This window comes from Sebastes umbrosus, chromosome 3 (assembly GCF_015220745.1).
Source record: "Sebastes umbrosus isolate fSebUmb1 chromosome 3, fSebUmb1.pri, whole genome shotgun sequence".
NCBI lineage: Eukaryota > Metazoa > Chordata > Actinopteri > Perciformes > Sebastidae > Sebastes > Sebastes umbrosus.
The window spans coordinates 5,435,247-5,445,335 of NC_051271.1; positions in this window are offsets into that span (position 1 = coordinate 5,435,247).

Consider the following 10,089-nt stretch of genomic DNA (forward strand, 5'->3'; position numbering starts at 1 on the left):
ATTTATTTTAGACAGAAAAAGGTGAAGTAGCGTGTGCTCATTTGTAAATAATAGTAATAATCCACAATTAAAACCCAATACTTTATTCATTCATGAAGCTCTGCAAGTCACTGCATGTTCTACAACACTGTCCTGTAAATATTTCAGAATAAAAGCCTTGTGTTAACAAATGAAGGAATTCTGTCCACAGAAAAAAATGCTAGAGAGCTTTTATTTTGAAACGGAAGCAGGACTGTGATATTCTACAGATACAGACATTGAAACTGTAGTAATGTTGCTGTTATGTTGTCAATAGACTTTCAAAAGTTCACCTTCACGGTCTGTTGTTGCTGTTAACCGTGCGCAACTTGTCATAAAAATAGGCGAGCCATCAGATCTCTAGAAGAGACGCCGTTTACACGCGAATGAGCTGCGATTGAGCCGCTGCTGACACGGGCGGTCTGGCCCGGCCCGGCTGTACCACATCTCCATGTGTACAGCAGATGTGTGACAGTGACCTCTAGTGATGTAATTGTGTAATAACATGGTCATGGGTCACAAGAACTTTAACATACACCATTTGGGAAAAGGCCAGGAGTAAATTAGGATTCGGATAGTAAGAGTTACTCGGAGAAATGAGAGTCTTTGAGACTCAATATGTACTAAAGTTGTGGGCTGGTGTTGTCTCAACCTTTGAAAGTGGTCACTGGTTTCAGAGTTTAAGCTTTAAGCAACGAAAACACCAGAGTGAGATATTTGGTGGAATAGCACGGTTACTGGTTTCAGCAAGACACAACTGTCCCAATTACTGTGCATCATAAGGCTGAACACGCTGTCCCATTTCAAAAACCGTCTCCAATTGCAGCCAAGACTTGCAGATTTGGAGAACACAAAGTGGAAATTCAGCAGTCTGAACTGAACATTACCGGAGCCAAACGATGGGTTTGGGAATTTGTTTGAGTGACACTGTCAGTACGGTTCCCAAAGTCCTGCTGCTCATTAGTCAACTGTAAAAGAACGCTGTGTTCCAGGCTTGTGGATCTGTAAATGTGAAAAATCATATTCCTGAAAAAATAAAACAAGCTTCTCATCTTAACAACACACCCCTGGATAATTAAGAGTTTCAAAAACTAATCTGGAGCAGGCAGAAGCTGTTTTACTGCTACAATTAATCCCCTTTTTCTATTTATACTACAGGTTTTATTTGAAGTTAAAGGAATTTGTGACAAACAACGTTCGTCTGTGGTAATGAATCCGTATTTCAATTCTGAGCAGATGTTGACATTCATTTATTATGTTTTATTATTATTTCACTTTTGACGGAGAAGTTATTTTAGGGGAAATAAACAAACGTGTGTCAGTGTCTCATCTGATGGATGTGTAAAATTAGAAACATGCATTCACTGCGTTATATATCATCATTGTCAGTCACAATGAAACACACAAACCTGACAACTACACTATCTGTAATGGAGATTGTTACACTGTGTTTGTCCTGACATGGAGTGTCACTTGCTCGTAAATCAGATATTGTGTTGTGTTGTGCTGAAAACACAACTGACAAAATGTCGTTATTGCTCCATCACACCCAGTTTAATCTTCATGTTATGCGTTGAAACATTGTTACTGCTTTATGTTTGAATCATGCATTTCTGGATTGAAATTGGGTTGTGTGTCAATTGTTGTATATATGATAACTGGCAACTTGTGTCCAGAGGCTTGTACTACGAAGCGACTTCAACATACCCAAATCTATGGCAGCTTTTGCCTGGTTGGCAATCCAGCCTTGAAGTTGCCAAAACTAGGGATACACCGAGTTTCAGACCGAGTACTTACATTTTGGTACTCGCTGATACTGAGTACCGATACGAGTACTTCTCTGTGCCAAAAGACCCTCGTTAACAGCCAGCTGGAGGGTGTGAGCGACACACGGCAGGCTGGGGAGTCCCGCATACGAGGCGGTGCGCCGCGACCGGCTCTAGGTCGGCTTGGAAAGCGAAGGTGGCTCGCGGCAGTAGCTTTACAGCGCTCCTTACCCGGACCTCGCCGCACAATTGACAAAGGACCTGCTGCGCCCTCTGTTCCCGCTGGGGAGGGACGGGACCCCCTGCTCCCGGTGCGGCGACTGTCGACTGGGGCGGACTGTCATCAGTGCGGTCTGCGGCGATTTTGGCAACCCACCCGACCCGTCTTGAAACACGGACCAAGGAGTCTAACACACGCGCGAGTCAGAGGGTGCAAGCAAAACCCCGTGGCACAATGAAAGTGAGGGCCGGCGCGCGCCGGCTAAGGTGGGATCCTGGCCCAGTGGGGTCGTGTGCACCACCGCACCGTCGGGGAGGTGGAGCATGAGGACCTGAAAAATGGTGACGAGAGGTAAACGTCACGCTACCGTAATGTGGTATCGGTGCCGTTGTATCATGTACATGAGCATAGTATCGGACCCGATACCCGATACTGGTATCGGTATCGGTGAATCCTTAGCCAAAACAGTAGTAATGATGTTTGAAGACAACAACTCACGTGGCTCTTTAATAGCTGAAGCATCTCAGTGATCTGAACATTAATGCACATTAATGCCTTCACGCCGTTTTGAAGGCAAGATGGTGGTTTGAATAAAGAACGGGGTTCCTCATTTGATTCTCAAATGACCCTCTATATACAGGGCGACCTCCAGTATATGACAGATGTGTTTTTACAGCTCCACAAAACGCATTCAATTTCCATCAATTTTTATTTTTTTTCCATAGAGCCAGTGCTGCATAAGCTGTGTTTTATGGACAAACAACCGGCCTGAGGGTCCAGCAGGCCAATATTTACCCCAGTATCTCAAACGCTCTGGTGGCCTGCAAACCAACAGCAGCAGCAGGCATTCACCAGAGCTCTGTAGGAAGCTGAGATAAGAGATGAGACAGAGAGGATGGATGATAAACTCACCCCCACTATAGGCAACAGAAAATGAAAAAGAATGTCCTACTAGCTAACCAAACACCAACTTTTGCAGATGAATAGTAAGAATGTGAGAAATCATAACCATGGCTTTAACAACGGCTACATCTGGAACATGAATTATGATGGTGTTCATCCCAGGGCTGTGCGCGAGGGAGCGTGAACATTATGGCCTATATGTGTGTTATCTCCTTGCCTCCTCCTTCTTTGGGCAGATGGTTGAGGAACAATATTTACATTTTTAAAAAAAAGGTTTTATTTTTTGGCAACACACTATCTGTTCTTTATAAAAATGGGCTGTTGGCGTGGGGAGAGACAAACAAACAGGCTGTTTTTGGTTGAAGGTGCAGCAGTTGTGATGACAGAACGTGAGCCAATGTTTACTCACCTTGGGAATGAAAGACTCCTCTGACTTTGCGGAGGATTTAAAAGTTAGACAAGCATGTCCAAACACATGCGCATCCGACAAATAAAGCCTTCTGACTGGTTTCCTTCTCTTCCCTGTCTCTCCCTCTGCCACTTTCTCCTTAATTAGTTCTCCTCTCTCTTGTTCTTCCCATCTCTCCGCTAGTTCTTCCTCCATTCTCTTGCTGCCTGTCCTGCTTTCAAAGCAATATTTTACTTTGCAACAAATGAGATTTCACATGAGGAACAACTTGTGCTTTTTTTTTATTTGAAGCTGGAAAGAAACTTTGTTTTCTACCGAGCCAGTATGTCTGAGATTTGTCTGACTGTAAACTTCTTATTTCTGATTCTATCTGTATGGTATGTCCAGCGACCGGCCTGCTGTGTCTACACAGAGGCTTCTATCATTTATAGATAGATAAATAGATAGATAGTTGTCTTACGTGTTGCTATTCGACCCTGTCTTGGCTAGGTCTTACTTGTAAAAGAGGATTTAATCTCAATGTGACTTACTAGTTAAGTAAAGGTTATGATGATGATGGAAAAGAGATAAATAGATAGATAGATAATAGCTTGTGTTAAACTAAATATAATGCTCATTGTTTTCAGTTTTTATTGATTTTTATCATTTTGTTAAGGACCAGAATGGTTTAAACTTTTCTTGCTGCAAGTAGACATTTATAACACCATTATTTATTTATTTATTTGTTTACACAATGAGCACAGTTCAGAAAATGCTTCCAGTAATAGTAGCAGGTGATAAAAGAACGAGCTGTTTATTATGAGCCACTCTGAGTGAGTAGAAAATAAGAATATGAACAGGTGTTTCTTTTTTATATTCAAATAGTAAGTGTTCTTTATTCTAGAGAACTTATTTTAGCTGTAAATATACCACAGCTTTTTAGCTACTTTTCAATACAAATCTATAACATGAAAATCATACTGAATTTCCATTTTATTTTCACTTCATTATTAATTTTGCTGAAAAAATGTGAGATGTTCAGTAGCAATTTAAAGGTCTGGGACCACCCTGCCCAACTTGTTTGAATTTTTTTATTGAATTAATCATTGTTTTAAGTAGTTAAAGCTGAGGTAGGCAGTTTATTTGGGCGTTATTGGGCAAAAATTCCATAATAACTGCTCAGCATATTATAATTCAAGTTCAGTTTTCTGGAAAAGGCAAAAAAAAACAAAAATCACCAGAATTTGAAAATAATAAAAGATATAATTTGAAAAGCTCTCCCCTCTTTCTACTAAACCCCTCCCACCAGACGAGCACAGGGATATGCACATGCTTCAGACAGTAACCTGTACGAGTTCGGAGTACTTTCCCCCGAGCTACTGCTATAGCTGCCGTAGTCGTGAGGCTAGCAAGGCCTATTGAAGGAGGCTGGGTCACGCGTCATCAACGCGTCATATCTTTGGGGGTACAACACATGCACAGTAAAATCTGGTCTGCCCTCACCGAAATTGAGCCAATTGCAACGCACGACCGCAGCTTCAGTTACACAGCACATGTGTTATATGCCATACCCCAAGACCCATGTACGCCCGTGTCCCAGCCTCCTTCCATAGGCCTTGGAGGCTAGCTCACAGCGCTAGCCGCAGCCATGAGCATAAGGCTATTAGCTAACTATTAGCAACATTTTCTCTCCATCACTGAAACGCTTCGTCGATATTGTCCGACTCTTTTTGAGTCTGTCTTCCTTTTTTGGGTTGCTTTGCAGCGTCTACAGGCAGATGTTGCCAATGCTTTCTTGCAGGATATTCCACCGTTGAATCAGGCTTTCACCATCTGAAGGGACGTGCACGCACATCTGCATTTGTAGAACAGAAAATAGGAACGCTCTTTATCTGAAATGACCTGTGATTGGCCAAAGTCTCCCGTCACTGGCTCGATTTTTTTAAAGCCTGAAAACACAGCCATGAGGAGGAGCAGAAGTCTCTCAGAACACTTGAATTACAATATGCTGAAAGGTTATGATGGAATTGTTTTGCCCAATGATGCCAAAAATAAACTGCCTACTCTTGCTTTAAATAAATACTTTCTTGTATGAATTTAAAACTTTTGAGAAAGTCCAAAATACATGAGAGCAAAAGGAATAAATAATTAGAAGATTATATCTCACAAATATCATTGTCATCATCATCATCATCATCATCATGATCGTCATCTCTATCATCATCATTGACTTTCAGACCTGTTTTGGGAGGATCTAAAATATTCATAGCATCCCAACAGGTAATCAGAGCTGTAATCAGGTTATAGGCTGCACACATACACACACATACGTGCACGCACACAGTATGCCTCCACACAGTGCATGCAGGTTAACAGCTGCTGAACAACAGGGCTGTTAAATATTTCAGGGGGTACACACATTCTCTCACCAGCCCGCCTCCCCTGCCGGCGTACTGGGAGGTGTTATGCCCAAAAAGCACGTCCATGACTTATTAATGCCACAGAGAAGGATGTCGAATGATGAATGATGGAAGGAAATAATAAGAATTTGGGCTCATTACGAAGGGGAGACTTGTAAATGGTGAATTATGTGTGCGTTTGTTCCAGTGTGCTCATTAAGACGGAGTTTGTTTAAAAGTTTCTGACGGGTTGACTCAGGTCCTCAAGTTACTTCAACGAACTTCACTCAGGAGTTCAGGACTTTCTTACTCACCGAGTTTATCTCTTGTGCATAATTTCTACGGATGTTTTTGCTTTATTTGTTTAAATCTGCTCTATTTATTTGGGACAAACAAAGGAATGTTTGATTAATAGGAATATTTCTTAGGATTGTTTTCTAAATTTATTTGTATCCATCTTTTCCCAAACACTCCGACTTAAACTTCCCAGGATGTTTCAGAGCTGTTTCAGACTCCATGATCACAGAATGATATTTTTTCCTGGGTGCTCCAAACTATTCACATAGTCCGACGACATGCGGGTTGGTGACTTTAAGTAGCCTCTAGGTGTGACTGTGAGCAGGAGCATCGTGGGTAGGAGCCCAGTTTCATGTGGCTTTAGCTGTTTGGAGGCTTATGGATCAGAATGAGGCCATAGTGTAAAGGAAACTTTTATAAGTTTTTGGGCTAGTTGCCTGCTAGCTCGCATCTGACTAAAATTGCCATTTAAAACATTAATACTATTCAAGGAAGCTTAGCAGTGGATTTTGCTAGTTTTTCTGTTTATTGTTCCGCTTTTTTTTCAGGATTTCTTTTTGCATTTCGCCGTCCCAACCATAGACTGTATATAAGAAGTGGACGTAGTCATCGCGGCGTCACCCAGTGGTTTGTGGACTGCCGTTTTGAAGCCTTGAGTTCTACATTTTGGTTGTTGCTATCTTGGTTATTTGCACCCAGAAGTGACACGAGAGGGTGGAGCTAAGTACAACCGAACGCTGAATAAGACGTTTTTAGGTGACCAAAAAGGTTAGAATTAACTTTCATGAACTGTAATAAACTTAAAGTTGCAAGACGAAAACACAGACAACTCCCAGACCGGACAACTCTGTGGTAGCGACCTGTCAATCACAAGGTAGCCCCGCCCTAAAGCATCCCCTGCTTTATGGTCTATTTGACTCTAAATGGGACCATCATTTACTAAATGAACATCATGCTGTATTGAAGAAGACTTGAAACTAGCGATTGAGACCATAAACTCATGTTTACAATGTTTACTGAGGTAATAAATCAAGTGAGAAGTAGAGTCATTTTCTCATAGACTTCTATACAATCAGACTTCTTTTTGCAACCAGAGGAGTCGCCCCCTGCTGGCTATTAGAAAGAATGAAAGTTTAAGGCATTGGCTTCACTTTTCAGACCCCAGAGTTGCCCACTGGGCCCACGGGGGCTTGCTAGCCCTTTTTGATTCTCAATTTTATATATTTGGCCTATATCTCAGCATTTCATTAATCTCTGTGGAGAAAACTAAATGAAATTGTTATTTTTATAGTTTGAGTTATTATTTAAGATATGAACTTTAAAAATTCTCACAGGATAAGGGCACGGTGAAGACCCGAACCCAAGCTGTATTCACAGAGCCTTCCCTCTCTGCTAAACAGCCTCGTGGTGGATTAGAAAAGTATGCAACAATGGTCAAGCGTCAGAAAGAAGAAAGCACTGAATTTGTCAAAAAAGAAGCCTTTTAAGTATGTTTGATTGTAATAGTGTGATTGCAATATACACAGGAAATATTCTGCTCAAAATTCATCCACTTCCTGCTGTTATTGTGTTCACTATTTGGGTTAATTGGACAGTTTATATCAGTCATTCTGCACTGTTATGGTTATGCATTAAATATAAGATGGAATATCTATAAAATAGTCACCTAGTCGGGGGTCGTGATAGAAAAAGGGTCCCTAAGGGAAAAGGGTTTGGATCCTCTAGTGGATAGCGACAGTAGGGATACAGTACAGACATGGGAGGAAGAGAGGGGAATTGAACCAGAGTTGTTGCAATTATATGGTCTTAACTTCCTGACAAATGGCCTACTGCTTTGTAAAATAACTCATACAGGGTCCGCGGCCCTTTGTATTGTTTTGCATTGCTGAGGAGTGTGCCCCCCCTTCACACTTTCAAGGGCTATGGGGTGTATAGTTTACGACCAGAAGTGCGAAAGAATAAAGTTTGTGTCTTGTCAGCAGTATTCTTGTCACTCTAGTGAGGGTCAGGGCAGCTGTTAAGACACTTAAGCTGGCGATAAAACACATTGAATGTAGTTTTGGACAGAGGAGTGGCTGCAGGAGATGGGTAGTTATTACAGTGCCAGATCTGGGGGAGTTTGAGCCTGAAGGAAATGTTGCTGTGGGAGTTCCTTCTAGCTCTACATGATTTTTTAATTATTGTTTTGTTTTTAAATGGGATTTAAATGCCTTTGTGAAATACAGGCTACACAAATATCTACTGTACGTCCGTGTCCCTGTAACTGCAAAGTCGTCCAGATGTTTTCTGGTGGTGCAGTGCAGTTGACCAAACTGAAGAGGGTCAATTCATCCAGTATACAGTTCTATTTAAGTGTTGCGTTGCGTTGCGCTGCGTTGCGCTGCGTTGCGCTGCGTTGCGCTGCGTTACACTGCGTTACGCTGCGTTTCATTACGCTACGCTGTGTTAAGCTGCGCTGCTTTGCGCTGCGCTACGCTGCATTACGCTACGCTGCATTACGCTACCTTACGCTGCGCTACCTTACGTTGCGCTACCTTACGTTGCGCTACCTTATGTTACGCTACTTTACATTACGCTATGCTACGTTACGCTATAGTACGCTACGTTACGCTATAGTACGCTACGTTACGCTACGTTACGTTACACTACGTTACATTTCGCTACGTTACATTACGCTATGCGGTGTTACGCTACATATTTATCCAGAATGCACTTTGTCAGGCCACGTTGTGTCAGGCCACGTTGTGTCAGGCTACGCTGCGTCAGGCCACGCTGCATTATGCTATTATTTGAACACAAACCATGATCTTTTTTCCAACCTTAACCACGTAGTTTTGTTGCCTAAATCTAACCCATCGTTTCACGTTATCCTTGTGGCATTGTGTAATTCTGCAAGCATGATACGAGGCTGATATTAAACGTATTTTTGGTTCAGAAACGTCGACATTCAACGTATCCCGTGGTTGCAGAAACGTACCATGCCCACATTTATTCTGGCGACTGGGTTGAGAAATCCAGATGAATTAACCCCCGGATGCTTTTACGCGTCTGTGTGTGGCATTGAAATAAGCTGCATTAGTAGTACCAGCACACACTGTAAAAACAACTCTGCTTAACCCATTCATTTAAATGGAGCTAATTAGAGGAGCTGTCTGGGGAGAAGGGCCTCACTGGGCCATATGTGTATATGCTTGTGTTTGTGTGTGTGTGTGTGTGTGTGCGTGAGCGTGTGTGTGTGTAGCAGGTTTTTCATAAGATAAATGAATGCTGCTTAACAGTGCAGTAAATACAGAGGTCTCACAAGGATATTACCACTCTCGCTCTCTTTATTTTCTGTGTAATTCTCTCTCTCTCTCTAACACACAAACACACACACACGCACACTTATTAATCCTTTAACTCTTGCTCGCGCTCTTATATCAGCGTGTCAGATAGAGAAAGATTCAAGAATTTAAATCCTTTTTTAATACAAAACTAATTGCAGTAATTTCTCATTGAATTAGCTGATGCAAATTCAGAAACTAAAAAGCAGAATACAAACACAGGAACAACAGGAAATTCATTATTAGGAGGCGTGAAGTCCAATAGTGTTTATTGATGCGGATATTGCTCATTTCGCACCATGCTTTTCTATTAATCCAAGAGCAGTCACGAGGCGCAAAAAAAACTGTTATTGCATAGTGGAAAAAAAATAAGACCTCTAATAACTGTACTGAAAAGAGGTGATAATTTTCAAAGCGTAATGATTTATCTAAGTATCTTTGCTCTTTCTTCATCTGCACATACTCCCCTTTTTTCTCTTTGTGAATGCCTTTTTATTGTTTTGGGTTTTATAGCCATTTTCCTCTCCTTTATCTAATATTACCTTTTGTTTTTTGTGTCTCCTGTTCGGGCAGGATATCATCATTTATCTTATCACGATATATCATCATCATCCATCACTGTAGGTGATGCTAGTGGTGAATTGTGACCGTGGCGTATACGCATGTTTCAAAAAGATATAAGTAAAGCGGAGTGATAAAACAATATGGAGCGTTATTGATGGTGAGAACTTTGGGTGTTTGTAAAGTAAGCAAAACTTTACCGACGGCACAAACA